Source organism: Jatropha curcas, chromosome 6 (genome assembly GCF_041381405.1).
Source record: "Jatropha curcas cultivar XTBG-Jc1 chromosome 6, XTBG_Jcur_1.0, whole genome shotgun sequence".
Classification (NCBI taxonomy): domain Eukaryota; kingdom Viridiplantae; phylum Streptophyta; class Magnoliopsida; order Malpighiales; family Euphorbiaceae; genus Jatropha; species Jatropha curcas.
Genome location: NC_143156.1, coordinates 25,147,175 through 25,153,174, shown reverse-complemented (window position 1 = coordinate 25,153,174; position 6,000 = coordinate 25,147,175).

Genomic DNA, 6,000 nt, shown 5'->3' with positions numbered 1-6,000 from the left:
GAGAATTAATTATTGTTTGATGGATGCATCGGAGCTTTACTTAGACCTGTATTTATACTAGTACAATTTCGATTCCATCCTATCCAATCGCTGAAAACAAATAGTTAAACTTCAAAATTTCAAATGTACCATGTGTCCACATGTATATTAAGTTTTTTTTTTTTTTTTTTTTTTTTTACACATAAAAAATGCAGCTATGAGTCGACGTATTCCATGCATGCACTTACACTAACAGCCGATTTAACTTAATCAGTTCTTCTTAGCTTATAGATAATTATTGTCTAAGCATGTGAATTTGTCTTTAATTAGCTTTGTTATGCGGGCATCAATATGAAGATAATACAAAATATTGTTTTAAAAATTATTGTATCTTCTCAATAAATTTGTTATACAAGTCCTTAAAATGAGACAAAGAAAAAGTTGTTTTGAAAGGTTTTTATCTACCAAATGAATGATCCTACGTGGCTTCTTGAAAACGTGGGTGTGGAAACATTAATTAAGTTATTTTATTAATAACATTGATAGAGAGAGGATGATCAATTACTAGTTTATTTGATAAAAGTGTGGCGATTTGGACATTGTCCAATTGATGTACCGTCGGATCCTCAATTTTTTAATATTTGGTGTTTTAATATTTCTTGTCGAACATTACTCTTAATGTGGCTTTGGTGTTTTTTTTTATTAAATTTGCAATTAATTTGATTATTGACCGTGGTTAACTATACTCCGCCTGCACTAGTTAAATGTGATTTTATTTCACTTTTAATGTAATTGTTTTTAGTTTTTTTCTAATTTTTTAAACACTATTTTATTTCAACTCAAACAGATTTATGATATAACAGAAAAAATATCAATAAAATAAAAAATGATTAACCATAAAAGGGTCATATATTTGTTACAAATGAGATATAAATCTCTCCTCTAAATAAAAATAATGGTAGTTGGAAATTATTCAATAACATAAAAGAAAATAAATATATCAATAAAATATTATATATATTTTTAAAATTAAAATTTTCTACTGTTCGTCATCCTACACATATGTTCATTTTATTTAAAAATAAATTTTTAAAAAGTTAAAATTTAAAAATTTTGAAAGATTTAATTATCTTATTCTATTTGAAAATTTATTTTTTAAAAAATATATCTAATCAAATCATATAAGCCTAAAGAAATATTAACAAAAATAATATATATATATATATATATATATATATATATACTCCTAAATCAAATATTATGTATATTCTATTTGAAAATTTATTTTTTTAAGAAAATACATCCAACCAAATCATATAAACATAAGGGGAAAAAAAGAATATCAATAAAAAAGAATATACTCTTTTCTTTTTTATTTATCTTCCACATAAAATATTATAAATTATAATAAAAATTTAATCAAATATTTAAAAAATAAAATATAAAAATATTTAAATGTCTCATTATCATATATATTTAATAAAAAGTAAATTTTAAAAAGATAAAACTTAAAATTTTGAAATGCTTAACTAATAAAATATAAAATATAATTTTTATAAATAAAGTTAACTAATAAACTTAAAATATAATCAATCAACTAATAAAATATAATTGAATTATCTATGTCTATTTATTTAAAAAATAATTTTTATAAATATAGTCAATCAACTAATAAAATATAATATAATTATCTATATCTATTTATTTAAAAAATAATTTTTAATATATTCCATCAAGTAATAAAATGTGATTTTCTAATTGAGAATTACTGAAGTTATTTTAGGATATTTCAAATTTTATTAAGAACGTTATATGAAATCTCATTATTTCCCTTCTATTTCCACTTTTGTATATAGTATAGATAGGTATAGATTTTACGTTCCTCCTTTCTAAAGCAAACCAAAAACTTTCCTTCCCCATCTAAAGGCTACAACAATCACATATTGCAATGCTTTACTTATAAGGCTATGTTCTTTTCGATAAGCTGTTTACCTTTGTAAGGAAATTAACATATAAGAGGAAAATAATAGAGTTGCTTTATTTTCAAAGCAGACTTTATCTTCTATCATTATTCTTTGTATTGATGTATTTTAATCTTGGTGTTTTTTAACTTCATATTTTCAGTCTAGGATTTGGTGTTTTAGAAAAGCCTATTGGCTTGAGTTTACTTTGCTGAGGTTTGTTAAGTTTCTTCCTTGTAATTTTAATTAATAAAATTTAAAATTTTGCTGATAAAAAAAAGATTTTATTTCTTCTAGAGCATGAAATATTTTTAATTTGTTGCCCTTACTATTTTAATTGATATTCTTAATTGTAACACTAAATCTGTTGTCCAACTCTTCAACTTCTCTCTCAAACACACGGTGTTGTTGTCCAACTCTTCATCTTCACGTCACGGCAGTGCTGGCGATGACGTCGGCTCATTTTCTGAGAAAATAGCTCCTCTTTCAAAGTTCTTTTATGGTTCTTATTCACATAGAGAAAACCTAGATTAATAAACCTTAATTTTTTTTTTCTATTGCTTTCATATTAGAACTGATTTTTTTTTGTATATATATATATATATTTTTATATATGCATATGTTGGGCGCTGCTTTCAGATTTTCTTCTTTGTTTTGTGTAATACCCTGAATTTTTATTTTCAAAACTTTTGAATTTTTAATAAATCAAAAATCGGAATTTGTGCCGGTATGGGCTTAAGTACCGAATAATTTTAATTTGGGCCTAAATAGCGAGTTGGACTCAAGCCCGAAACAAGTTATCAGAACACCTAATCAAAAATAATTTAAACTTCTTAGAATTGATATCAGACGACTTAAAATAATAATAAAATTAGATTTACAACTTAGTAATCCTAAATTTGATTCAAGCAATTAAATAAATCACATTAGAAAGAATAAAATGGGTTATTCAGTAAATATTTAATTATTAATAAATAGGAACCGTAAATCGGCTTAAAGTTTCCTGAAACCAAGAGAAAAACCAGATAATCAAACAAAAATCGAGCTAAATCATTAATTTGAACCAAACCGATTTGAATCGAATCGGAATGGCCCAAAACCCTCTAAAAACGCCTTCTCTCTTTTTTTCTCCGATATGCAACCAAACCGATGCATCGGAGCTTTACTTAGACCTGTATTTATACTAGTACAATTTCGATTCCATCCTATCCAATCGCTGAAAACAAATAGTTAAACTTCAAAATTTCAAATGTACCATGTGTCCACATGTGTATTAAGTTTTTTTTTTTTTTTTTTACATAAAAAATGCAGCTATGAGTCGACGTATTCCATGCATGCACTTACACTAACAGCCGATTTAACTTAATCAGCCACGTTTTTCTTCTTAGCTTATAGATAATTATTGTCTAAGCATGTGAATTTGTCTTTAACTAGCTTTGTTATGCGGGCATCAATTTGAAGATAATACAAAATATTGTTTTAAAAATTATTGTACCTTATCAATAAATTTGTTTTACAAGTCCTTAAAATGAGACAAAGAAAAAGTTGTTTTGAAAGGTTTTTATCTACCAAATGCATGATCCTACGTGGCTTCTTGAAAACGTGAGTCTGGAAACATTAATTAAATTATTTTATTAATAACATTGATAGAGAGAGAGAAACGTGTGGCGATTTGGACATTGTCCAATTGATGTACCGTCGGATCCTCAATTTCCTAATATTTGGTGCTTTAATATTTCTTGTTGAACGTTACTCTCACTGTGGCTTTGGTGTTTTTTTTATTGAATTTGCGATTAATTTGATTATTGACCATGGTTAACTATATCCCTCCTGCACTAGTTAAATGTAATTTTATTTCACTTTTAATGTAACTGTTTCTAGTTTTTTTTCTAATTTTTTAAACACTATTTTCTTTCAACTCAAACAGATTTAGAAAAAATATTAATAAAATAAAAAATGATTAACCATAAAAAGGTCATATATTTATTGCAAATGAGATATAAATCTCTACTCTTAATAAAAATTATAGTAGTTGCAAATTATTCAATAACATAAAAATGATGTACCATGGGCTCATATGTAGATTAACTACTTTTTTAGCTTCTTAGCTTAATTAGCCGATAATATTTATTATCTAGACATAGTTTTGGTAATATAGTTTTTCTTTTCAATTCATAGATAAAAAAATAATAATAAAATCCAATCAAGTGTAATATGGTTAGTCTTTTGAAGAGTGAAATAGAGGGTAACAATATTGTGTGACCTACATTGTTATTTCAGTCAATCAAACCTCTTAATGAATAAAAAAAAATAATAAAATTAATTATAAGTGTTTCACTAGGGATTAGCATCTACATGTGGTCAAAATCAGCATGTGAATGTGATTGTATAGTTAGTATTTTCTATATTAACATCAATATGAAGATAATATAAAATATTGTTTTTAAATTATTCCGTGTTATCTTATCACTAAATTTGTTTTACAAGTCCTCAAAACAAAGAAAAAAAAAAAAGTTGTTTTGGAAGGTTTTTATTATCTACCAAATGCATGATCATACGTGACTTCTTGAAAACGTGGAAACATTAATAAAATTATTTTATCAATAAATTTAATATATATAAATATATATACAGAGAGAGAAAGAGAGAGGATCATTAGTTAGTAGTTTCTAATGATCGGAATCAGTAATGGCTCGATTGCAATTATTGGTTTCAGAGAACATGGCGATTTGGATTAACTGGTCTCAAAATGCTTTTCATGTTTCCATTTTTAGATGTACTAAAAATAACAAAATCAAGCACGTACGGACATAGGCTGATTCTTGTCTCTTGTGACAATCCTTCTTCATATTTTTAATTTTGTTGTATATTTTTATATTTTTTTTATTAAATAAATTATAGATTTATGTCTATTCTAGTATGAGTTTATATTATTTATGTTTCTGCTATTATTTGTGTTTTATCTCCATTTTGTGTGGAGTGGAGTTTTATTTTGTTGTTTGCTTTTATTTGGTTTATTGGGTAAGTTGCAATTTGTGGAGAATTTTCAACTATACAATGATTTTGGCTTTTTGGAGCCTGGTAGTTCGGCATATTCCTCCATTAGATCTAGTGGTTCAAATCCTCTGTGTTCGTCATAAACAATTAATTCATGGATAATTACGTCGTATATAGAAGATTTAAGAAGTTCATCTAATCAACTTCTTTTGAAGATCTATCTGCTTTCTTTAAGTTCACCTTCTATCTTTGATTATGATTTTTTATTTAATCAATGAATAATAATTATTTTATAGTTTTTATTTTGTGTCAGGTCTTCAGGAGAGGGATATGTCCTCCCTGTGATATTTGTATTGATTTCAAGTTTTTAAATGAAATCCTAATATTATCTTTAAAAAAAATCCTAAAAATATTTATCCAATTGGCTTAACAGATATTCACTTTTCTTTTATATTCCTCATTATAATTGATTTTAAATTCTAGAAATAATCATTTTATTTTAAATGAGGACAATTATGGAAAAATAAGAATATTTTATATGATGTGGCATTTTAATTATTTTGTTTCTTAAAATTTGTATAAAAGTCAACAGGACAAACATTTTGAAACTGAATAAATATCTTATCATATTTTTTTATTTTGTTAATTTTTTTTCAATGACATTTATGTTTTGTATATAATCAAATAAATTGAAAAATAAAATATCAATTTTCAATCCACACAAAATGCGGATCCGGATAACACTCATCATTATATATATATATATATATATATATATATATATATATATATATATATATATATATATATAATGGAGAAATATTGATTTTTTTATGTGTTGACATCAAACGTTCTTGAAAAAGTGAAACTCTTAAAATTTGAGTATTTGATTTATCTTTTTTGAGAATTTTCGTCACCATTTCTCTTTATTTTTTTATCAACTTTTTTTCTCCCATCATTTACTTCTCAATAATAAATTGTCTTTTATTTTTATGAGTTTTAAATTCATTCAATTATGGCAATATAAAAATTTTAAATAGTTCAATTACACGTTTTAGATTTT